The following is a 24436-nucleotide window of genomic DNA, read 5'->3' on the forward strand; positions in this document are numbered from 1 at the left end:
TTTTTGGACAGAGTGCCAGAAAAACCCCACTGTCTACCTTGTAAGGTGCCAGAGTACCAGCATGCCAGAAAAACAAAATGAGGGCAGGGGGTACATGACAGGATGCACTGCATATTAGTATATTTTTTTTTTTTTTTTTTTTTTTTTACAGTACATACCAGATTTTCTAAAAATCGTAAACCTAGTGACAATAATCACAGTGTAATGAAGCTATCAACACCTTGTTGTACATTACCAGATGCACGACCAACAGATCGAAGGAGGTGATGCTCTCCGTATATGTGGCATTGGTCAGGCCGCAGTTGGAGTACTGTGTCCAGTTTTGGGTGCTGCACTTCAAAAGGGACACGGAAAATATGGAGAAGGTTCAGAGGAGGGCCACTCATAATTAGTGGCCTCCGTGAAAGACCTTACGAGGGGAGGTTGAGGGATCTGGATCTCGTCAGCCTTCACAAGAGATGTCTAAGGGGAGACCTTGTAGCCGCCTATAAGTTTATCAAGGGAGGACAACAAGGAATTGGAGATGCGCTATTTACCAGAGCACCTCTAATAGTAACTAGGAATAATGGGGACAAACTAGTGGAGAGTAGATTCAGATTAGACATTAGGAAGAAATTTTTTACAGCAAGGGTGGCCAGAATCTGGAATGAGCTTTCAAGAGAGGTAATATCACCTAACTTAGAGGTCTTCAACAGGAGGCTTGATAGACACCTGGCTGGGTCATCTGACCTAGGTCCTCTTTCCTGCCAGGGGCAGGGTGTCAGACATGATGTTCCTTTGTGGTCCCTTCTGACTGTACAATCTATGAAGCTATGAAATAAAACTTCTGATACACAAGATTAAAGGGAGTATTTGTTTTGTGCGGGTCCCCCCACAACAACCCCCCAGCCTGGCTCATTCCCCTTGGCCCCACCGCAAGTCCCTGCCCTCCAGCCCAGGCTCCATGGCTATCAGCAGCTACCCAGAACCTGGGCCAGTTGCAGCCAGGAGGCTGGAAACAGCTGCTGTCTCCCAGGCCCGGTCCCAGCTGCCTCCCAACCCAACCTGGCCCCGGCCCCAGCCACCTCCCAGGCCTAGCACTGGGTTCCAGGGAAGCAGCAGATATCAATGTGCCCCCTGAGAAACACAAGCCTAGTAGTCCTTGAAGGGTATTCTACCCACTGCAAGAACTTGGGGTACTTCCCTCAGTCTGAAGCACAAACAGTAGCCTCCCTTAGTCAGCCAAACCAAGGGAACCCCAAGGCATAATCTAGACTCTCTCCCAGTAAGTCTCCCATGCTAGGTACAAGGAAAACTTTATTTGTAACAAGAAGTAGGTTTGGAATAGGGTACAGGGTACAGCAATATCAAAGAATAATCCTTAGAGCAAACTGTGGCATGGTAGCCTTTGCTCACACATCTGAGTTACTGCAAGCTATACATCTAGTTAGATCTCATATAGATTACTCACAAGCATCATCCAGAGGCAGGTGGGGACTCCCTCTGGAGGCAAGCAAATCCTTGAACATGAGTTTCAAGAGAGAGAGCCAGTTTCAAATGGTCCAGCTTTTCTGAGGGTTCTCATCATGGCTGCTGCCCCACTTCCTGGGCACTCTATAGACCTTATAACCTCATTTACCTGATCCAATGAAGGCCAGCAGCTGTTGGTTGCCAGCCAACCGATTTGAAATGCATCACTGGTTGCCAGGTAGAGTGACAGGGTCTCTAGCCCCCTCCCAGTCATGTTGACATTGCTTCAAACATAGGAAGTTTAAGCCCCCGCAAGGTATGTGAGGCCAGTCATGTAGGCAGATGGAATGTACCCTCAGAAATGTACCCAGCTCGGGTTACAACTCAGGGTACCTGAAGCTGATGGGGCCAGGGGTGTCTGCCCTCTGCAGTGACCATGGTAACCAAATTGTCAGATAGGTAGTAAGCCTGATAGCAGCTTGGGGAGAGACTGAGATGGCATTCTGCCACACCCCTCACTCCCCACCCATAACCCTCCCCTGCCTTGCTTGTGCCCCTTGCCCCTCACCCACAGCTCCTGCACCCCAGCCCTGCTGGAGGAGGCCCCAGCTGCCAGGGCTATAGGGCCAGGGACCCAAGTCTGCAGCCCCCTGTCCCCAACAGAAGGCAAGCTGCTGCAGCAGAAGGAGCAGAGAGCCAGCTCCTCCACTGTTGCTGCCTAAGGATTTGGGCAGGGGTGGGGCCAGCTCCCAGCAGCAGTGCACACTCCCAGGGAGCAGGGGGACCCGCACCTCCCAGATCTGTGCAGGGAATGGGGCCAGGCCGAGTGCGTGCTGCAGGCTCGTGCTTCCAGCCCTGATGCCTTTCCCCAGGCCCTCCGGAGTCCAGTATGTGCAACCCATACAGCACAGCTGGACGGCTCATGAAAGCTGCCTGCAACTGCAAGCTCCCCACTGCCCTAGCCACACTTCTCCTGCAGGTAGGGGCAGCAGCAAGGCGTACAACCCTGTGCTGCTGCCATATTGCCCCCGTGTACACAAAGGAAGTGTGGCCAAGGAAGCACGGAGCTTGCAGCTGTAGCCAGCTTTTGTGCATGGCCCCACTGTGCTCTGCCACTCCAGGTTGCACATGCCACGCTCCAGAGGGCCCAGGGGAGGGCAGCAGGCCTGGGAGCATGAGCCCACAGTGCACATCCGCCCTGCTGCCGCTCTCCACAGTTCTGGGGGGCACGGGTCCCCCTGCCCTCTGGGAGGGCACGCTGCTGCCAGGAGACAGCCCCACCCTCCACCCCCAGAAAAGCCATGTGGACTGCAAGTGGCATGCTATCAGCCCAACTGGGCTCTGTGCCTCCATGTGCGGCTTCCCTGAAGGGCTAATAGCGCTGCTCTGGACCTACATGTGGCAGGCCAGGCACTCCTGCAGGGAGCTGGCTGGAGGCAGAGGGAACCAGGAGGTGTTGAAGGAAGATGTGGAGTGCCTGCAGATCCAGCTGCACATGGAAGCAGAGTGGCGGTATCGGCCCTTCAGGGAAGCTGCACATGGAGGTGCAGAGCCCCATCTGGCCAACAGCACCACCAGCAGTCCATGTGCTGCTAGTCAGGCACTCCATGTCTTTCACCAACACTTCCTCCCTCCCTCAGCCCCCAGCCAGCTCCCCAGAGCTGGCTTCTCCCCCAGCCCTGCCCCACAACCCCCACTTACCACCTCACAGACTCCAGGGAGGAAAGTGAGCCTGACCCAAGCCTTGGGTGAGTGAGAGATCCAGGCCTCACTCTTCCCCCTCCAGGCAGGGCTAGGGATTTCCTACCCTTTTTGCAATCAGCTCTTGCAGACTGGAACTCTGCCAGCCTGCAGAGCTCTTTGCAAAACTGCGGCTAGCTCTGCTGAAAGGTAAAATCCATTTTTTCCCCTCGATAAAAAATGGGAACTCTATGGTTTTCTCTGTTTTTCTGTGGGAAATGGACGGCTGGGAGTGCAGGGGCTGTGTGGGGCATGCACTGAGGCAGCCTGGGGCTCCCTGCTGTGAAGCAAGTGGTAGCTGGTGCCTAAGACCTGGCGTCTCCCAGCCAAGCAGCCTCAGGCAACCCACTGCTAGGCATTCAGTGAACTGGTGGACAGGCACCTCCTTGGCCATCATTTCTGCTGTGTGAGACAGCAGGGGAGGAGGGCACAGTATTCTCCTGCTCCACAGCAACAGGAGACAGAGCACAGGGTGAGGAGAGCATGGTGCCGCTGAGCCAGCTGGAGCACCTGCAGGCCAAGCCACCTTGCAGGCCCTCTCACTGAAGTGTGCCACCCCACTCCTCCAGCAGGCAGAACACCAACAATTGCCAAGGCGGGCAACAAGATTGAGAACAGCAAGTCAGCCAGGGAGACGGACAAAGGCAGAGGCAGGGTAGCCAATACCTGCTCTGCTTGCCATAGGGCAACACCCACAGGTGGCAAGTAGTGCTCCTGCTGGCAGCCATTGCACCCTGTCCTGTTTCCCCTTCCCTAAAAAAAAAATCTGCCTTGGCTCAGTTCCACAGCCTCCTTCCCACACCCCAGCCCCAGCACTTTGATTTACACAGCACAAACTGCTAGTAGAAGGGGCAGACGGCATGCAAAGGCAGGCTATTTGAAATGTTAACTGTAATGCATTAACAGGCAAGTCATACCAGCCAACAGTTTTTAAGTCCTCAGTTCTGAACAATTATTCGATTGGTTGGAACCTTCCAGATAGCATAGAAAAACAGTCAAGAAATGTCCTTCTGGAATAATCTAGAGGATACTAGCAAATGTAATCACTAATTAACACACGCACACACTTCTAAATTACCCCAGAAAGAAAAACAGTCAAGAAATGTCCATGTTATCTGGAAGGTTCCAACCAATCAAATAACTTTTCAGAACTGAGGACTTTAAAACCACTGGCTGGCACAACTTGCCCATTAATGCCTTACAATTAACACTTAAAATATCTATTTCTATATAGACATTAATGAATAACTATATAGAAATATAGTGAAGAACTAAATCCCGTAGAAAATATATTCTATTATATATTTTTACTGGATTTAGTTCTTCACTATATTTCTATATAGTTATTTATTCACTATATTTCTTGAATTACATTCAGTGACTTTCAGTGTGTTGTTTTTTGTGATTTTTTTTTTTATTAAAAGTGGTTTGAAAGTTTCAAATTGAAAAGTGAATTATTTTTTTTATTAAGAGGAGTTAAAACTTAAATTAAAAAAAAGAAATGAATAGCAAAAGAAAGCCTAAAGCTTTTGTATGGAAATTTTATAAAAGTGTACACAAGGGAAAAACAGTGAAAAGCAGGTATAAATTCAGGATCTGTAAATATGTAACCTTCAGACAGAATGATAAAACCCCTCTTAAAGTCTTGTGAAATGTGCCCAGCTGCAGTAAAAGAAAGACTCCTTAATAATGATTCCAAGTCACCGTCATTTTCTTCTGCTTGTACATCACATGCTTCTTCTAATCATGCTTTGAGCATAAAAGGTTCCTCTGATGAAGATGCTATGGTAATAGGAATAGAAGAAAATACTGAAAGTCAGGCTGGCAAATTTTCCACTTCTTTCACCTTCAAACTCAACTTCTGCAAGCAATTGTGACTTTGAAGTTTTATGTCAGCAGCCTTATGCTTTCAAGCCTCCTTCAGCCAGATCTTGGGAATCAACTTTTTGTGAAACCTCCAGCTTCACAGGAAACACTATTACACCAAGGAGATCAAAATCACAGTAAAATACTTTAGGATTTTTTGGACAAGATTAATACACAAGAAAAATGTGAGCTTGACCGGATGTTTGCTAAAGCTGTATATGCAAGCAATTTGCCTTTTCACATAGCAGATGTGAAAAAAAAAATCCTACATGCATTTTTTGCTAAGCTACATCCAATCTACACATTAGCAGGCAAAAAACAGCTGGCTGGATATCTTCTTGATGAAGCTTTTGGCAAAATGCAAAGTAGAGTCTTATTAAAGAGGCATCTCACATGCCCATTTTATCAGATGATTGAAGCAATATTTGGAATGAAAGCATAATTGGCTTCATGGTGACAACTTCCCAGCCACTATTCTATAAGTTCTTAAGCAGTGTAAAACACCGCCACACACCGAAGTACACAGCATTACAGTTTGAAAGTGTTATTCAAGAACTCAGTCCTAAAAAAGTATTTGCTGCTGTAACTGACAATACCGCAAATATGAAATCCGCTTGAAGTACTGTGAAAGAAAAATACCCTCACATTCAGTTCTATGGTTGTGCTGCTCACATACTGCAACTTTTTGGTCATGATTTAAAGGTTTACAAACATTCCATTCTCATCACACAAAAGTGAAAAAAATTGCCAAGTTTTTCAAAAATGAACATGTGCCAGCTGCTGTGTTTCCACGTTGCCAAAAACGCTACATACTTTCGACATTGAGCATAACCAGTCCTACATGGTGGGCTTCACAATCAAATGTTTGCAACTTCCAGTTTGCAAAAGAGCTTTGCAGTCAGCTGTGGTAGAAAAAAGTGTTTCTAGCATCTGTCTGCAAGACATTCAAACTGACATTTTTGATGAAGATGTCTTTTAGGTTAACAATTTCAAATTTTTGTCAATGCTACCACCTGCTGTCCAAGCTATACAGAAGTTAGAAGGCAACAAATGTATACCTGCAGGTCTCAATACACATTCACAAACTTTTGGCATCATAGTACTGACACTTGTAAAGAATCTCTACATTCAACATCTGAGAAAAAAACGAATAAAATGATGGCAAAAATAAAGTGTCAACTGATCACTGACACACACAGTGCAGCTTACCTGTTGGATTCATGTTGTCAAAGAGAGAAACTAACAAGTGAAGAGTTAGATGCAGCATGCGAACTAATAATGAACTTGGCCAAGTTTAAGAAATTTCCTAATGACCAATCTATTTTGACTGAAATAACTCATTTTAAAAGCAAGAAGTGGTATATTCAACAGTAAAGCAACGTGGTCATACCCATAGAAAAAGGACACATTACATCATTAAATTGGTGGAAAGGGTTTTATCCCCCTAGATCATTAGTAACTATTTCTAATATCCTGTTAACAATCCAAGCTGTAGAGCTTGTACAGAGAGTAACTGGTCAGTTTGGGGGGACACTCAGAGCAAGAACCAGAACAGGATGAATACAAAAAACTGCTGGGAAGATGGCAACTGTACATCATAATCTAAGGTTAATAAAAAATCTTTCAGACAAAGATTAATTAATATTTTTCAAGCATAACTTCTGAGTCTTACTCAGAAGAAAGTGACAGTGAACAGAATGAAAATCAAGAAGAGGACATCAACTAAAAAACACAGATTAAGAGTGAAAATATGTTTAACTTTTATAATCATTAAACTTAAGTAGATTTTTATACTTCTTTTATTTTGACAAAAATATGTTTTCAATTTTATGGGAGAGGAATATTTTTTGGTAGTTTTCTTGACAGAAATACAATTTTTATGTTTTTCGACATTTCTTAGTGGAAATTTATGCTTTTTCTGTGTCTAGTGGTTTTACAAGAGATTTAATTGTGAAACGCATTTAATTTCAACATTAGGTAAGAAATTACTGCTTTTTAAATGTAAAAACGTATTATTTGACCATAGTTGACAATTTGACCAATATTTGATTGAACTGTACTTGACCAATCAAATACCCAACCCTTATAAGAGTGCTGTTAACTCTCCAGTACTGTACAAGACTCCTAATTGCCCATTTGTCTGTGTAATTTGTTAGTGTTGTGCAATTAATTGACCACGCGTGAGAAGATATTTAAAGCAACTCTGCCACACCGATGATGAATGCAGCTCAGAGTACATTCCATTTCTCTCACTGAACAGATGTTTAGTTTACAATTAGCATGTCAAGCTGCTCAGTATCATATGTTCATGTAATGAAATAGTACCAGGTTACATAGGTGTTGGGAAGCATTGTTGTCCAGGGAGCTTTTAATAATTTGCAGTGCTTAATAAAGAAAGAGACAAGAAGCTTCTTCCTTTGGCTTCCCCCTTATACCCCGATTTAGCAGGATATAAGCATTAAAAACTACCTTCTCTGGAGATGCAGGGTAAAAAAAAGGGTAAAGGAATAACTGGTTTAGCTTTTAGGGCATGCTGACTGTTACTATGAATAAACATAGGCTCATAAGGGAAGAACACTGCTGAGTTGGGTCCATTGGCTTCAATCCTCACCAGTTTCTGGCAAGCAGAATAGTATTTAGCAGCTCAGGTTTTTTTTGTTTTGGGGTTTGTTTGTTTTTTACATGCAGAAAGCCCCCATTCTGGTGAGAACTGAAGAAATTAGAAAAAGTAGAGTTAAGGAAAAAAGGAGTCCGACCCATTAATTTATCTCCTTCTCTTCAGCCTCCCAAAAGGTATGTTACATTACACCTTCCATCTAAAAGAAATACTGCTACTAAAACTTCCTGCACTTTATTCAGGCAAATGTTTTTAATCCTTCTATTGACTTCTTATCCAACATAGTTCCAAGTTCAAAATGTTGCCATCACCTTTGAAGCTATATACAGCTCTGTCCCCATACATTTGTTCCAACAATGATACCAACCTCTTCTACCCGCTCTCTTGATTTTGGCACCATCTCCTCTACTCCTTCCTCTCATAAAGCCCTATATGCATCAGTACAGCCTCTTTGCCCCTTACCAAACTGATATCCAACATCACTCCCATCTATATATACAGCAAAAGAGTTTGCATGCAGCTCGCTTGTTACAACCTCTTTTCCCTTACCTGTTTTTAGACTGAAAGCTCCTCAGAGGACAGACTGGCCTTAATTGTTTAAGCCCTCTGCAGTAGGCATTACTACACATACACAAAAAAGGCTAACAAACCAAGAAAACTGTTATTTAGCATTTTTGTTTTTAAATTAAACTATTCCCATGGAAGCCTGAGGTAGGTTTCTTTGGATCAAAGACTGCTTGAACTACGATAGATTTGGCACTGCAAGTGAGGCAATTAAAAGGGCTGATTTAGTCTGTACCTGGTTTTGACAGGTCCTGGTGCACAATAATGCTCATACAGCGCTCGCTGTCTTTGAACATCCCTAACACAAAGGTTCTCCACCAGCTCTCCACAGGCCAGCTGAACGTCTCTCGCGCTATCTACATACACAGGGAGGCTCTGGAGTATGTGGAGCACTTTCCGTGTCTCGGCAGCCACCTCTCTCAACAGGTTATCACCGCTGAAGTCCAGTACCGGGTCAACTGTACCAGTGCCACCTTTTCCAAGCAACAACATGTCTTTGAAAATAGAGACCTTCAGAAGTTGACAAAGATCCTGGTTTACAAGGCTGTCGTGCTGACCATGCTCCTCTACTGCAGTGGAACCTGGATCGTCTACCAATGCCACATTAAGAACCTTGAGAGCTTTCACCAGCAGTGCTTGCATCGAATCCTGGGGATCAAATGGGAGGACTGCCAGACCAGTGCACGTGTCCTCCGAGAAGCTGCATCTACCAGCATCAAAGCTTTGCTCTTGAGAAATCAACTCCGATGGGTGGGCACCGCTTCTGGATGTCTGAGAAACACCTCCCTCGCCATATTCTCTCATCCCAGCTCTCCATTAGCCAACGCTCAAAGGTGACCAAAGGAAATGGTACAAAGACACACTCAAGGTCACCCTCAAGCACAGAGGCAACAACACCAACAGCTGGGGAGGAGCAAGCTTCTGACTGTTTGGTGTGGCACCAGCTGGTCTTCCAAGGTGCGCACCACTTCAAGGCCCAACGACTCCATACTGAGGCAGAACGACAGTGGTGGAGGAAGAAGAAGGAGACCAACCCGGGCTGCGAATCCCACTCCCCCGCACAACAACATGCCCCCATTGCTGAATCAAGAATGTGTGTATCCAGAATTGGACTCCTCAGTCACCTGAGGAACCATCAAGCCGGACAAGATGTCATCCTCAACTCTGAGAGACTGCCAACGATAGGGAGTCTGGCATCAGGCTGCCCCAGCCAATGGCAGACTCATTATGTACCAAGCTGACTGTCAGCTGGGTCTGGAGACCAATTTGATTCCTGGCCACAGCTGACAATCAGCTGATTGGTTTAGCCTTGCTGAAACAGTAGGAGCCTGGGACCCACTGCACCAGTAAGTAAAGCATGATAAGGACCTAATCCCTTATCCCAAAATCATGCATCTAACCATGTGCATGTGACATGGCAGGACATAAAATTACTGGAATTGAGGATTAGGTTTTAAGATGTCCGTCTGTCAGGGGTCGATGAAAGCCATGCACATGCTTCATGTCTTTTACAAAGAGAAGACAAGAACGAACACTTGATACTTAATAAAGGATAGTAAAATTTTAAATTACTCAAGTAATGTGTCCAACACCAAAGTATCTGTAGCACTTTGAAATGCCCAGATTGGGAAAGGATGCTACCACGTACTACTGGCTGAAAGTATATTTCACTGCTGCAATATACAACCAGAATTAACATAGGATTAGATTGCAGAAAGGATGAAAGAAAAATACATCATGTTTTCAATTTATCCATTTTGAGTACTTGTCATAACTAAGTGGTGGTGGACAGGTCATTTTCAACCTGGAGGGATGTGGGTAGTGGGGTCCCCCAGGGCTTGGTCCTCGGGCCCGCACTGTCCAACATCTTCATCAGTGACTTGGACAAGGAGGTAAAAAACACCCTGTTCAAATTTGCTGATGACATGAAGATGTGGGGAGAGGTGGGCATGCTAGAAGGGAGGGACAGGCTGCAATTGGATCTGGATAGATTACAGGGGTGGGCAGATGAGGATAAAATGGGATTCAGTACTGACAAGTGCAGGGTACTGCACCTAGGGAGAAAGAACTGGCACCGTACCTACAGGCTGGGGAACTCCCTTCTCATCAGCACAGAGGCAGAAAAGGATCTTGGAGTCATTACAGACTCCAGGATGAACACGGGCTGCCAATGTGGGGACGCAGTCTGGAAGGCTAACTGCACCTTGTCATGCATCCGTAGATGCATCACAAGCAGGTCCAAGGAGATGATCCTCCACCTCTATATGACACTGGTAAGGCCACAGTTTAGAGTACTGCATCCAGTTCTAGGCACTGCACTTCAGGAGGGATGTGGACAACATGGAGAGGGCCCAGAGGAGGGCCATCCGCATGATCAGGGGGCAGCAGGGCAGGCCCTATGAGAAGAGGCTACAGGACCTGAACCTGTTCAGTCTCCACAAAAGAAGGCTGAGAGGGGATCTGGTGGCTGTCTATAAACTTGCCAAAGGAAATCAGCAGGCAATGGGAAAGTCCCTATTCCCCTGAACACTACTGCGAGTAACAAGGAATAACGGCCATAAGTTGTCGGAGAGTAGATTCAGGCTAGATACCAGGAGACACGACTTCACCATCAGGGTGGCTAGGATCTGGAACCAGCTTCCAAGGGACATGGTGCTCGCTTCTACCCTGGGGGTCTTCAAAAGGAGGCTAAATAGGCACTTTGCCAGGGTTGTTTGACCCCAGCGTTCTTTCCTGCCCATGGAAGGGGGTCGGACTTGATGATCTGCTCAGGTCCCTTCCGACCCTACCAACTATGAAGTCTCATCTGGATGTATTTCACACAGCAAGTGTCAAAAGATTTGTAAAAACTGTGGAGGGGGTTAGGACTTAAAGAAAAACCTATAAAAATTGGCAGGGGGGTTCCATAAGTTTCAGAAAATGAGTTAAAAGCTTCAGATTCTTTGAAGTCATGCAGATACCACCAGCTTAGAGACAGGTCTTCCCTCCAAACTGTGAAGACAGAATTACTTAACTTCAAAATTTTACCAACATTTGGACATTGCGTAACAGATACCATAGTATAATGCCAATTTTCAGGTCTATGCCACCATATAATTATCTTTAAGCGCTCTGAAACAGAGCAAGTCAAGCTCATCCAGCCCACTCCTCCACCACAACATAAGGAAATATACCCCAGCTTCATAGATAACTGGAGCACGAGAGTTATACTGACTACACCAAGACTGGCCAGAGTTACTCACTCTGGAAGCCACATCCAGTCCTCCACTGAAGGTGAAGAGCTGCAGAACTCAGCCCATTTCTCCAGCCTGACATTTAACAGCCGGGCACTGGCTGCAGGATCAGGCTCCTACTGCCACAGGACTGAGCCCCTCCAGCTTTCTCCACAGTAAATTGGCCCTGGGGTAAGCAGCGTGGCTGCAGCCCAGCACCTGAGCCAGCAGTCACAGTGTGGAGAAGTGGGCAAGGCTTCAGCTCCAGAGAGCCTGAAGTACCATGCCAGCAAGCCACATGTGGCTCCTGAGCCACAGTTTGGCCACCACTGGACTACACTATCTCCATGCCAAGGCAAAGACCATCACTGAATGCACACCCTGGCTACTCCTGCCAAATCCTAGACAGTAAGGCAACATAGCTGGCTTAGCACGGTCCCCAAATGTGCAATCCAGCATGGCTCTTAGGGTCTCGGTCCCTGGTGTGCTTCGCAGAGGAGCACCAAGTATATTTTAATTTGGCTACACTGAAGTCAAGCTTTGGTATGCACTGAACAGGAGTGAGAGCAGGGCATGCTTCTCAGCAGCAGTGGCAGAATCAGCACAAAAGAAGTAGAGACAAGCACTCAGTGACTTCCCAAGTGTCATGTAGGAAGCATATAATTGAGCCAAGAGTAGAATACAAATCATTTGATTTATTCCTTAACCTTGGTCACAAGACATTTATACTGTTTTTGGTCTAACTGATGTGCATCTATAATATCCTACCTCTTAGGTATTCAAGGGAACATATACTATAATTGGTTGTATGGTTTATATCTAGGAAACTAGTAAAGTAATTTTAGAAGCAATTAAATAGCTACTATAACCTGAGGAATGCCAGCTGTGCCTGAAGATTTTAACTATTAACATCCTGATCTGTGATAATTGGTAGTGCAGGGAAGCCATGCCAACATTACACTAAGTTTTGTTGATGGCAAGACTGAATAAATGCTAGTTTCCTACCATAAATACGTGTTGAATAACATCTGACTCCCTCTTACTTAGCTCTTCATGGCATTTAGCAGAAAAGTAACAACATGTCAATACATATCCTAAAAAGGCAGCACTCAACAAAAAAAGGCAGGTTTGGTGGCAGCTGAACAACATCAGGGTTAAATCTGGGAGTGCAGAGACAGGAGTTCAGAGAAAACAAAAAAAATAGTACTCCCAAAATAGCCTTGCAACTGTCACCACTAGCAATTGTCAGCACCAGAGGCATGACCTTGCCATTATGTTCCCTGATCACAGCTCCCCACTTAAAGGGCCATTTGTCAAAATGGGCACTTTCAAAAATTCCACGTCCAAGTAATACTGCAGCTTCCAACACTGTGGGTTAATTCTCACAGTGATTTTTTAAAATCTAAACCACCACCATATTTCCTTCAAACAATAGCAGGGCTTCCCTCATGCACTGCCCAGTCCATGTTGCCAAAGTCAGAACATCCAGCTGGAACACACTGGCAGGCACCCACATTTAAAATACACTGCCATTCTCCTTTCAGATCTTCCTATAAGACATAAATCCAGAACTGTATTAAAACTAAAATATTGGAGGCAACACTGATTTATGTATCACATAAGCAGGTGTGCTGTCCCATGCTTTGATGTTAACTGCATGGCTCTTCTCACGTGAATTTAGTCTTCCTAGAACATCAGGCAAAGACTAACAGACTATTTACTGTCCAAAAATAAAATGGAAAACTTGAAGTAACTGGCATGCATATTTCCATGCATCAAAAGAAGCCCAATTCTCTTCAGAAAATAAAAATACACTAGGGTAGGAGGAAAAATGAAAGTGGGAAAGTAAGTGTCACTGATGTAGTATTTTCAGGATGATAAAGCAAGACAGTAAATCAAAAGCTGCAATACTGCAAGGACAAGGCCAATAGTTAGTGCACAGGGCTCTGGGTTCTCAACAGACTTTCCATTGTTTTCACATATGTTCCTGGGCAAACCTCTTCAACTTTTGTTGAGTTTACCTCACTTTCCAAAGTGAATACATACCTAGCACAGGACTGAAGGGGTCTTAAAGCCTTGTAAAATTCATTAAACTCCTTGGATGAAGGCTGCTATGGATATGAAAGACTTCAGTCCTTCACTGGCATGCTTCCCTTTATCCTTAGTTTGTGTATTATCTGCTTTCGTCAGATTAACCCTTCGCATGTCAATTCTGTAGCAAAGTCTCCCATGGGAAATAGGAGCTACTGGAATAAAGAAAAGAAAAAGATCAGACTGACACATTCACCTGAACTTCTGCTAGCTAGGAAGAATATTATGTCACTGCCTTTGAAAGATGATATGCATATATTCATAGCATTTTTATTACCATTACATAATTAGCAAAGATCAGAGGTGTAAGTATTTCTATGTAAACAGCAGCTAGGATCAAAAGATCTTTTACTAAGGTCTGATTTCATCATAATAGTACTTCTATACTCACACGTAGCAACACTGGTTTGAGTTATTCTTTTACTTGCAGTGGAATGATTAGAAAAGCACTACCTACATATCACTGAGTCCCAAAAGAGCATTTTCTCCCTTTCTAAATGTACTGACAAAAATTAGTTGCATGGACCAGACTGTGCGTTTCTCAGACGAAGTGCACTACCCTGACAGACTGCCAGGGAAAGACCAGCCATGGCTGCGTGTGACAAAGTAAAGTTTTTGCCTACAAAAGCTCTTCTCTTTCTGAAAACAGTCCCTCTTTAAGGTGCCACTCTGCCCTGCCTTCTGACTGACTTTAGATTAGCATGGCTACCCACCTTTCTGTACAAGAGCAATAAACAGAGGAATGGCACACATTTGATGGCAGTGTATGGCAATATCTGTTCTTCCCCCATCCCCTACCCCCAACATGTAAAAAAAAAAAGGTACACTGGTACCCAAAACCTAATCTATGTCCCTCCCAAGTCCACAGTCCAATAAGAGATACTGCCCATAAAAATCTTTGCCACATATCTGATGTGGTTTGAGTCTTAATTACAGTAGTTTACAAGAATTATTTGTGTTTTAGACCATAAATCACATTAACCTGTCTTTAGTCACATAAAACTAGGAACCATCCTTGTTAGCATAGATGACTACATGTTTGTACAGAAGCTGATTCATTTAAAAAGTACATTTTCTTCCAAGAAAACAAAGCAAAGATAAAGCCAAAATTCCACATGGCCTCCTCTACTTGAGTTCACAGAAGTTTCTGCTTATGAATCTTATTTAGTTAAAGATGGTCCTGCTTTGAGCAGGGGGTTGGACTAGATGACCTCCAACCCTAATTTTCTATGATTCTATGATTTATCCTTCTAACTGACTTCAGACTGACATGGCTAACTACCACTCTCCAAGGACCAAGCCATCATTTAACAAATAGGTTTGTTTCCAAGGGTTTAACTCACACTACCATGTGTCAATTTAGTAGCTTAAAGGATTTTTCATGGTGCTCCCCAAGTTAAACACCGCCACCCGCACACACACATTTTCTCTCTCAAAACCATGTACTGGAAAACTGACATACTGGGAAGAGAAGGTGATCTGTAAAAAATTGCGATAGGGGGCAACGTCCCAGGCCTGGTCACAGCACAGCTCACCCGCCTGTCTAGGGCAGTCTGCCTGGTCTCGCCTGCCATGCCTTTATTGTAACGTAAAATGGTATTACAATATAAATAGGAGGCTGGCCATTCAAGATCCCAATGCCTAGGGGTTTAGACATGACTCTGACCTCCCTTCGTGTCCCATACCTAGAAGATGTTATCCTGAAGATGCTGTTTGCTCTGGCTCGAAGCCACGCCAAACTCAGCTTCTTGCTAGGCCTCACACTTTCATCCTATCATTCCACTCCAACAGGCCTCATTCACATGACCCCACTCTCACCGGTCCTCTAGCACTAAACTCACTCTCAGCAGGCCTCTTACTCGCTGCCCAACACAAGACCACATTTGATGTGCCCTGTTCCCTTAAGTGGCCCCCATAGGCCACAAAGCTTGCCTCTCGCACTGCTTGACTGGCCCTGGCACAGCCTTTCAGGCCTCTTCCGCAAACCTCATCTGAGCAGTGACCAGCCAATTCACCTCGCCCTGGGCAGAGTTCTGACTGAAGCCCCTTGCCAGGTAACTCCTCCTCTGCACCATATAACTAAGGCCAATTACTTGCCCTCAAGAGTCTAAAGGCTTTCCTGGGGCACACAACACTGCACCCCTTCACCGGAATACTACTCTGTCCCTATGCTGGGGTCTCAGGGTATTACAGCTGCGTAGGCTCAGGTGCCTGGCCCCACTACCACTGGGGTCTTACACCCCCATGGACTCAGGTGCCTCTCCCACAGGTTTGCCTGGCCCTGGTACCCTCCAGTCTTAATGACCCACCGGATGGTGGGGGCTGGGGTTATCAGGCACCCCTAACCACCTTCAACCAGGGAGGTAACTAGCTTGGCATTTCTGGGAGACTGTCCCACCAGTCTTACCCAGGGCCAAGCAGGTCTACCTACACTAGTCTTATTCTTATTGGGCTATGTGGTGTTCTTGGGCTGTTCTCAGTTCTAGGACTTCTATGACAGCCTCCTTCTGCTAGGTGCCACCTTCATAGCAGCATGCACACTGATTAGTCCCTACCCTCTGCCAGCTGTGATATCCTCTCAAGGGGGAGGACCTTTGGCCTGTCTGAGGCCTGGCCCTGCCTCCAGGCCAGTTGGGGTGCCAGATGGCTCTCCATAGCCCTTGCCTGACCTTTGTGGTGGGCTCAATCACCCTTTGGCCTTTTGGCCCTGGCCCCCTTACAGTGACCAGTCGAGGGATAAGAGGGCTAGCTTAGCCTCTGCTGCCCTCTGTGGATCAGAGGGGTCTCCTTCTGGGCCCCAGCATATGGTCATCTCCACTTGGGCTTGCTAAGAGCCCTGAAGATCTTAATAAACCAGCCCTTCTCTCAAATGGGCTCACCTGAGCCCTAGACCTCACCCCCGACAGCTCTTATCAGGGGCTTCCCTAGCCCTTGTGCAGACCTGCACACTGTTAGCCCCTTTGCTAGGCTGAGCTTTGCTGTTATATTAGGCCAGGGCAGGCAATTATTTTGGGCAGAGGACCACTTACTGAGTTTTGGCAAGTCATCGAAGGCTGCATGACAGGCAGCCCAGGGCAGATAAATATTAAATTTTCTAAAGTTTTTTTTAGGGGCCCCGTGGGCCATATAGAATGGCCTGGCAGGCCACATCCAGCCCCCAGGCCGCATTTTGCCCACCCCTGTATTAGGCCCTGGCCTGATTCCTGGGGCTAGGAACTCCACTGGGCCCCTAGGAACCTCCTGCCATCCCCATAGTTCCTTGCTGACCACCAAGGTGTTCCATGAGCAGCACCTCAACCGGGTGATGTTACTCCTTCGGCACCTCGCAGCTTCGCAAACTCCTGCTTCAGCACTGGGAATCAGGATATAAAATGACGACCTCATCAGGACTGGCCTACACCTGCCGGCTGCCTGCTCTCAGCCCTTAAGGTGACAGAGCACCAACGGTGCTCCCCCATCACGAAACACACAAAACAGACCTTAATAACAAGGCCTGTAGAATGAAGGCATTAGCTGCTGTGCTGGCCTCTATGAAAACATTACCGTAACGGGGCAGTCTGGGACTTTGAGGGAACAGGCAGCCCTGATGAAAAAAAAACCAACTGTAGATGTTTAGACAGTGAGGAAGTGTCCCACTAGAAGCCTAAAAGCCCCACGGAAGACAGCAGAAGGCAAATGAGCTGAAGGAGCTGTTTGCAGGAAGAAGGCAAACTGCAACCCAAACAAGCTCACTACCCGGAAGGGGTCATGCTACTGTGCCAAACAGTCCCTGGTACTGCAGCTGAACAGGGCTGAAGAGCTTTTATTTGCTGGTTTGCTTGTGGTGCAAACACTGTGTTTATTATTTGGAGGATCAACTGTGGAGCTCTTTCAAGAAGGAAAGGAGGAGCCAGCAGGCTAAGCAACCTGCTTATAATAACTTGCTAAAATGTGCTCAAAACTGCATTGTATGTGTTGCTACAGCTGCTTCAACAGCAAGCTCTGAACCCTTCACCTAGAGGTGGTAACAAAATAGGACACCTTTGCCTTCATTTCAAAAAAAGGAAATTTCTACCAATAAAGTGCAAACACCCAATTCTGTAGGAATATATGTTCTTTGGTGTTTATTTGCATGAAGACAGTTTTGCAGAAAAGCCACACAGAAAACTTCAATTTCTAAAAGTTACTTAAAAACCTCAAAATGCAGAAAATGCTGCATCAACACCTTTTTAACTGAAAAAGCCTAACACTGGATATCCTTAATAATATAATCAAGGGGGGAAAAGTCACAGCTTTAGCTTGAAAGAAACAGAACTAAAACAGTGTCAACTTTTCCTATGCGCATCAGAGCAAACTCAATTAATCCAGTCTGCTGGAGCAGAGAAATTGATGCGCTCCAACAGCCTTCTGCATCATGTGCATCAGTGTCCCCAAGCTGAAAAACCAGTGATGGGGTGCTTTGAAATAAAACATCTGATGAGCTTTAATTCAAAGCACCCTGCCGCCATTTGTTCAGTGCAAGGACATGCAGGGATGCTGATACACATGACACACAGGCACTTTTAATTAGCACAGCTCACTAATTAAAACGCCTGGTGCTGCATCTCAAGGCACATTTAAAAATACTTTAGGCAGGCATTTTTACAACAGTTTATTCATGTACCAGTACTAACCTAGACAAGGCAGCCTGCATTCTGTTAAAACCTAAAATACTACAGTTATTTAATCAAACCAATAATTTCATTTAAAGCTAGGTCATTATGTCTATGCTACACTGAAATCACAACAATAGCTGCAGTTCACATGTATCCACACAGAACAAACATTAAGTTAGCAAAAATTTGAAAAGTACAAATTTAGGTGAAGGAAGGAAATGAACTGCATAATAAGGAAAGGATTAGGGTAGGAAAAGGAGAGAAACAGGAGGAAGAATGCAATACGTGCAAAATTTAAGCAAGTTCAAGTACCCAAGAGTCCCTTAAGTCTATGATCAACAGGAGTAATAACTTGAGCTGCAGTGGTTTAGATCTGCTGGAGCAAAAAACAAGCTACAGCAATGAAGAAGCTAAACTGTTCTTTGTGGTGGCAGATGACAGAACAAGGAGCAACAGTCTCAAGTTGCAGCAAGGGAAGTTTAGTTTGGGTATTAAGAAAAACTCTCTCGCTAAAAGCAGTGGAACACATTACTTAGAGAAGTGGAATCTCCATCCTTGGAGGTTTTTAAGGCCTGGCTCAACAAAGCCCTGGCTAGGATAATCTACTTGGGGACAGTCCTGCTTTGAGCAGGGGGCTGGACTACATGATCTCCTGCGGTCCCTTCCAACCCTACTTTTATATGATTCTAAGGAAAAGAGAGCAATAAAGATAGAGAAAGGAAATAACAGTTTTGAAAAAGGTACAGGTAACTAAGAGGACTACACAAAAGTTTGTAAATTAGGGTAGAAATAGGGGTTTAACAGTAGCAGCAGCTGGAAAAACTCAAAAGGAAGGGAAAACAGTAGGAAAGCAAGTAAAACAGAGGTTGCCACGTTAACTATGGCACTGGAACATTTGTATTATTCTAACAGTTACCAAAAATAAAAAAAGGCAAGGCAGCCTGCAGCTCACACTAGAACTTCCACAGCACAATGAATGGGCAATACAATACAAATGGCTTCACACCATTACAACAATGCTATTAAATAAGATTACTTTTTCATGTAATTTTGTTTTCAAAATTAATTAAAAGCTTAAGTAGCAGTTTGGTTTTTGTGTAAAGTAGAAATGGGAAGTGGTGCTTTGTTTGTTTCTTTTGTGATTTATTTTATTTTGGGAAGTATTTTTTGTTGTTTTTTGTTTGTTTCATGAACAGCACAATCTACAGCTATTCAGTCAGCATATACGGTTCTACACCCAATGACTAAAGAGGGTATTCTTTGTTCCCTGTCCAGGTCCTGTGATATCAAGCCATTTTCTTTAAAATAAATAGGGTTGAAAGCTAACCGAAAAAAACCCCCTGAAGGGTTTTTTTCGTAGTGGGACCTATGAATAAAGTCATAGGCTGAGTAAACAGGAGACAAGCCAACAGGTATAGTACAAGAAAATATCTGGCCAAAAAATATATACATTTTTCTATAGCAACTCTTAACTAGGGATATGAACATTTGCTATATGCTGTGAATTTCAAGTTTAGGTGCAAGACAGCACAATCCAGATGTCTTGAGGACCACACAGACCTTTGCTACTTGCCTTTTTCAAAATGAAGTGGTCTTCTTTGCTCAGACTACCTCAAAGTGATCTCTACTGAAGAAATAAGCCACGGAGCCCTGGAGAACAACCACCACTGGCCAATCAGCCATTCAGAAATAAAACAAAAGTTGAAAGCAAGGATGGAATATGTTCCTGGTAAGAAAGGTGGCATCCAATATGTATAGACTAGAATGTTGAAGGGTACAGGAAATACATTCTTATTTAACTATTGTTATGAAATCTCCAGAAGCAGTTAAGGATATAAAAAATAGCGAGCTCAACTAATAAGAAGGCAAATCCTTTATCTGAATTCTGTAATCAATATTTGAAAAAGCTGCATGACATCTAAGCAATTCAGAGTTATGTAGTGTTTTGTACGTACTGTTGGACACAGTGTTTAATTTTCACATTGTCAACTTAAATGTTATGAATAGTAACTTGTTACGGTATATTTTGTTCTAGCATTGGACTGTTCCTGGCACTACTCATTTTTGTAAACAACTGCCCTTCTGCATTACATTTAAAATCAATTTTAGTTTGCTTTTATATTTCACAAGAGCTGAAATGAACTAAGGAATTGCAGGAGTTTTTAAAGCTTTGAATGGAAGATACCACTCGAAAGCAAAGCAAACTGCTATCTAGCACATAATGTTTAAAACTGTTGGAAACTTAATTGACCACACCAGTATCTAGTACCTTCTTTTGAAACATCATTTCAAAAGAACAGACACTGCATTTGATGCACCTTTCAGCACTCCCTGAACACTGCGTGTACTTGTCATGTGTGTGCTCTGTTTGTTGTCAAAAACCAGGGCCATCCCTAGTGGGGTGCAAATCAGGGCAACTGCCCTGGGCCCTGCAGTTAGTACCATATAGGCACCTCCACAGCCGAGAGCTCACCACCCCACTCCACCAGGCCCCGCACAGGCTGATACACCTCAGGCCCTGAACCTCCCTAGGGACAGCTGTCAAAAACCACCATGGGAAAGACTAACTTGGTCGAAGAATTTCCACTTCTTCCAGTATTGATAAGTTCAAAATCAAAATTCTTAGATGGAACTGGGCACCTTATATTCATAAGAAAAAACAGCATTTTAGCCAATTATATTAGTAATTACACTGCAGCAGAGTAATGGAGCCTTTATTACAGTGCACTGATCTGAATATGTATAGTTTCACATAACCCATCCACTCCCTTCCTCCATTGGGAGAGATCAGTGGCAAATTATACTGCATTAAATAAGATGAGACCATCCTTTAAGATCTTTATTTTTTAGTCTCTTTATTTTTTTGAGTGAATGTTTCACATACCCTTTGGAACACATGTTTAGGGAGGATGGGTGTTAGGAGGACACTTCTAACCAGAGCCAGAACTTATACAGTTAAGGGCATTAAGATGAAAAATGCCAAATCTGCCAGTTCAGAAGTAATGAACATACAGTATGCAGTACAAGTGAGGAGGAAAGCTAAACCAGAGAGCAGACACAAAACTATTCTGAACAGGCTGAAAGAGCTCAATAAAGCTCCCCACAATACAAATCACACTCACCTGTTCTAGCAGTCTCAAGGGCATGGTAAGCTGTGAAATCACCATGGTCAAGCAAAGACATAGCCTATAGAAGCTAGGCAATTAGACATCCAATCACATCAGATACAAGAGCATTTCTATAGAAATGACATGGGACAGCACATTTGAACATGTCTTTCAAGTGGGACCACTGAAGCAGGCATTAAGACTCCCTTCAGTGACTGAGCAGCAAGATCTACACTTTCCCAGAGTTGGCACAGCAGCTACAGTGCATTTTTCTGAGAACATTGTTTGGGAATTTCTCCAATACAGTCTCAGCGTTATATGCCCAGTGGGAACTTGATTAGGTCATTCTGATAAAACTAGGGGAAAAAGCAAGATCAGGAAACAAAAAGTGAAAATAAAGGGAAAAATGGAAAGAAGTCTATTAATTCCCAAATGCTTCTATAATGCATTCTAGCTCAGATTTCAAAGTGAGTGTTTGATAAACTTATAAAGTAAAGAAGATCCCCTCATTCATTACCAAGGTTGTCATCTTTTCAGGAAAACATTTTTTCCCAAACCTTGCAACTTTTAAGCTGCAACTAAAGCTACAAGGGGGGAGGGTGCAAGTTTAATGAAACAGAATTTAATTACCTGAACTGGGATATAGACACACGTCCTTAACATGCCCTTTTCAAGAAAGTTTTTTCTTTATACATACACATCAGGCCCTTTTCAAGAAGCATATCTATATCTGCAATATATATATTTCCAGAAAATTTTGCAGTGCTTTACTTTTCCTGTGGGAAATTCTCCATTTCTGAAAATTCATTGTTTCATAAAATTCATTAGTAACGATGAACGGATGTCAATACAATACTAAGCAAGCTTGACATTTTCCAAGTTGTAATGAATGTTTTTCAAGTGATTATCTCTAGGAAGTGTGTAAGAGAATAAATACATGTTTTATTGATTTGTAAATAGGAGGGTAAATATACTCTCAGAATAATCCAAACCAAAAATCAAGTTATGAATTCACCTAAAGACATAATTTGCCAGGCAGCAAAGATATAATGTCTCCTCTCACATGGTAGAAGGGATACCGTTAACACCCAACTGTTGTCCAGCATTGCTCTAAGGAGCCTAAGCATTCCATCAACAGCAGCTTCTTGTGAATGGAACAGGAAGGCTTTCAGCTCAATCAAGACAAAGAAGAGGAATAGATTAACAAATAAAACACACTGCTAAGCTACTTCTCAAAATCTCTTGCTTCTGGATAATCAGTTAAAAGCACAACTAGTGAAGATGCATGTAATGGTAAGTTGCCCTTGCCCGTAGACTCACTGATAAAACCATCCTTTAGCAAAAGAGAATGTGGTTCAAATAGTTCTGAATCGGATTTGCCTCGATCCGATTCTGAAATGGAACTAATAAGTAGTGCAAGTGATTCTACAGATAGTGACAGTGAAACTGGAGGTGCTGTAATGACCTTAGAGCTCTATTTAGGGCATTGGAAATGTTTCTGGAAAATTTTCCAATTCAAGATTTTCCAGAAATCCCACTTCTCTGCCTTTAGTACTTAAACATGTTTGAGCTCCATCAACCAAAGACTAGTTCAAACCAGACCTGTTTAGCTTACTGAGCTCCTGGTAGCTAAGAGGCATGAGAAAGGAGGAAAAAGGAAGAGAAAACATAAGCACTGCTGCCAACTCTGCCATTATTTGGTGATCTTCCTAAGGCTGCAGCCCTGAATGGATGCAAAGAGCTAAGAATCCCAGGTTTGGGGTTTTTTGGTTTTGTTTTAAAACAACAGGAGAGAGTTCTCCAAGCAAATGGGTTAGGATAAGCTAAGGTAAAAAGGGCAATTAAATACATCTCTTTGCAGTTTAAAAAGGAGTCTTGCTTAAGTTAATGGTCCCTAGTTATTTTGCTAACTCCAGACCAGCGTTTCTCAACCCATGCAGTGACCCAAAAGTAAGATGCAAGAATATATGAAAGGGCTGCAAACAAACTTTAAAAATGAATCAAACTTTAAAGAAGAAAATGGTGGAAAGCTGTGGCTTCTCTCTTGCAGGCTGAGAGAGTTCTAGCCTCCAAAGGGCTGCTTAGGGCCCCTCCGCCCCACACACTGGGGGTGGGAGGCAGTGGGTCAGGAATGAAGGGCACTGGGTCGGGACTGGCTAATGTTTACAAATGGGTTCTGGTACAAAAAAGTTGAGAACAACTGCTCTAGACAACAATACCGAGCAGGTAAAGCACTGTAAGCAATATCATACTCCGCTGCCTGACACCCTTAGTTTTAAACTTTCCATTTTCCAGTGACAATGAGCAACATGGTAGTGACTTACAGGCAATATACTGGGGGATCACCTATTTAAATCGATCTGTTTTTTGAAGTTTGAATACTTGAACATAGCAAATGGTAAGGAAGGAACATTGAGAGAAGGAAGTGGCCAGTGGATACGAGTGTGGCTTGTGAAGAAGCAACTTTTCCCTTAATAAAATGTTGAGATGTATTCTTTAGTAACAGAAGAATAAAACTCAGACACAAAGACAGAAATTCATATATTTAGGCTATTGAAATATTTCTATACAGATTACTTCACTGTTTTCTGTTTCTCTAGAGGAAGAAATTTATGGAAGAAGATGATGACAGAATATTGGTGATCACAAACCAAGTCTTTTATGCTGATCAAGCAAACCAAATCAATTATACATGAATGTTCAACTAGGTTAACAGGGGTAGTATTTCTTAAAGTAGCACATAATTTTTCTTTGTAGATCTAGTCTTGGACAAACCTAGTATGCACTAAATTCTCAGTCTTGAAGCTGGCTAGTAATGACTTTGAAGTGCTAAGCATTATTGTTCAACAGGTCAGACTAACAGGAAATGAAGGATAATTAAGGAAGTAGAGGTAACTAGTCCCATTAATCTGAAGCCAGGTAGGAGGCAGGGTAAATTCTTAGCATCTGATGAAGTAAGATACTCTTTACAAAAGATTATGCATCTCTGATTTAGTTGTTCTAAGGCACAAATTTACCCTGCCTTCTAATTAAGGGGATCCCATTCTCCGACTGAGCCATTTCATGATAAAAAGATCCCTTTTAAAAGTTTAGTTGTACCAAAGCAAAATACTAGGAATGTTCTCAGCTGCCAAGTCAGGGGCCTTAATGCAGCCA

General features: G+C 43.7%; 1 protein-coding gene across 4 annotated transcripts in view; it reads right to left on the reverse strand.

Moving 5' to 3' along the window:
- The window catches only part of PPP1R12B (protein phosphatase 1 regulatory subunit 12B), a 183869-nt gene that overhangs the window by 147484 nt on the left and 11949 nt on the right, over positions 1–24436 (reverse strand). Inside the window, exon 1 of one of the 4 annotated variants that reach the window (XM_019546391.1) lies at positions 13495–13681. The exons of the other annotated variants lie outside the window; for them this stretch is intronic. The gene's annotated coding sequence lies outside the window, so the exon portion shown is untranslated. Of the gene's footprint in view, positions 1–13494; positions 13682–24436 lie in introns of those variants that run through there. 4 annotated transcript variants of the gene reach the window in all.

The sequence above is a fragment of the Crocodylus porosus genome, unplaced genomic scaffold (genome assembly GCF_001723895.1).
Source record: "Crocodylus porosus isolate Cpor-Errol unplaced genomic scaffold, CroPor_comp1, whole genome shotgun sequence".
NCBI classification, from domain to species: domain Eukaryota; kingdom Metazoa; phylum Chordata; order Crocodylia; family Crocodylidae; genus Crocodylus; species Crocodylus porosus.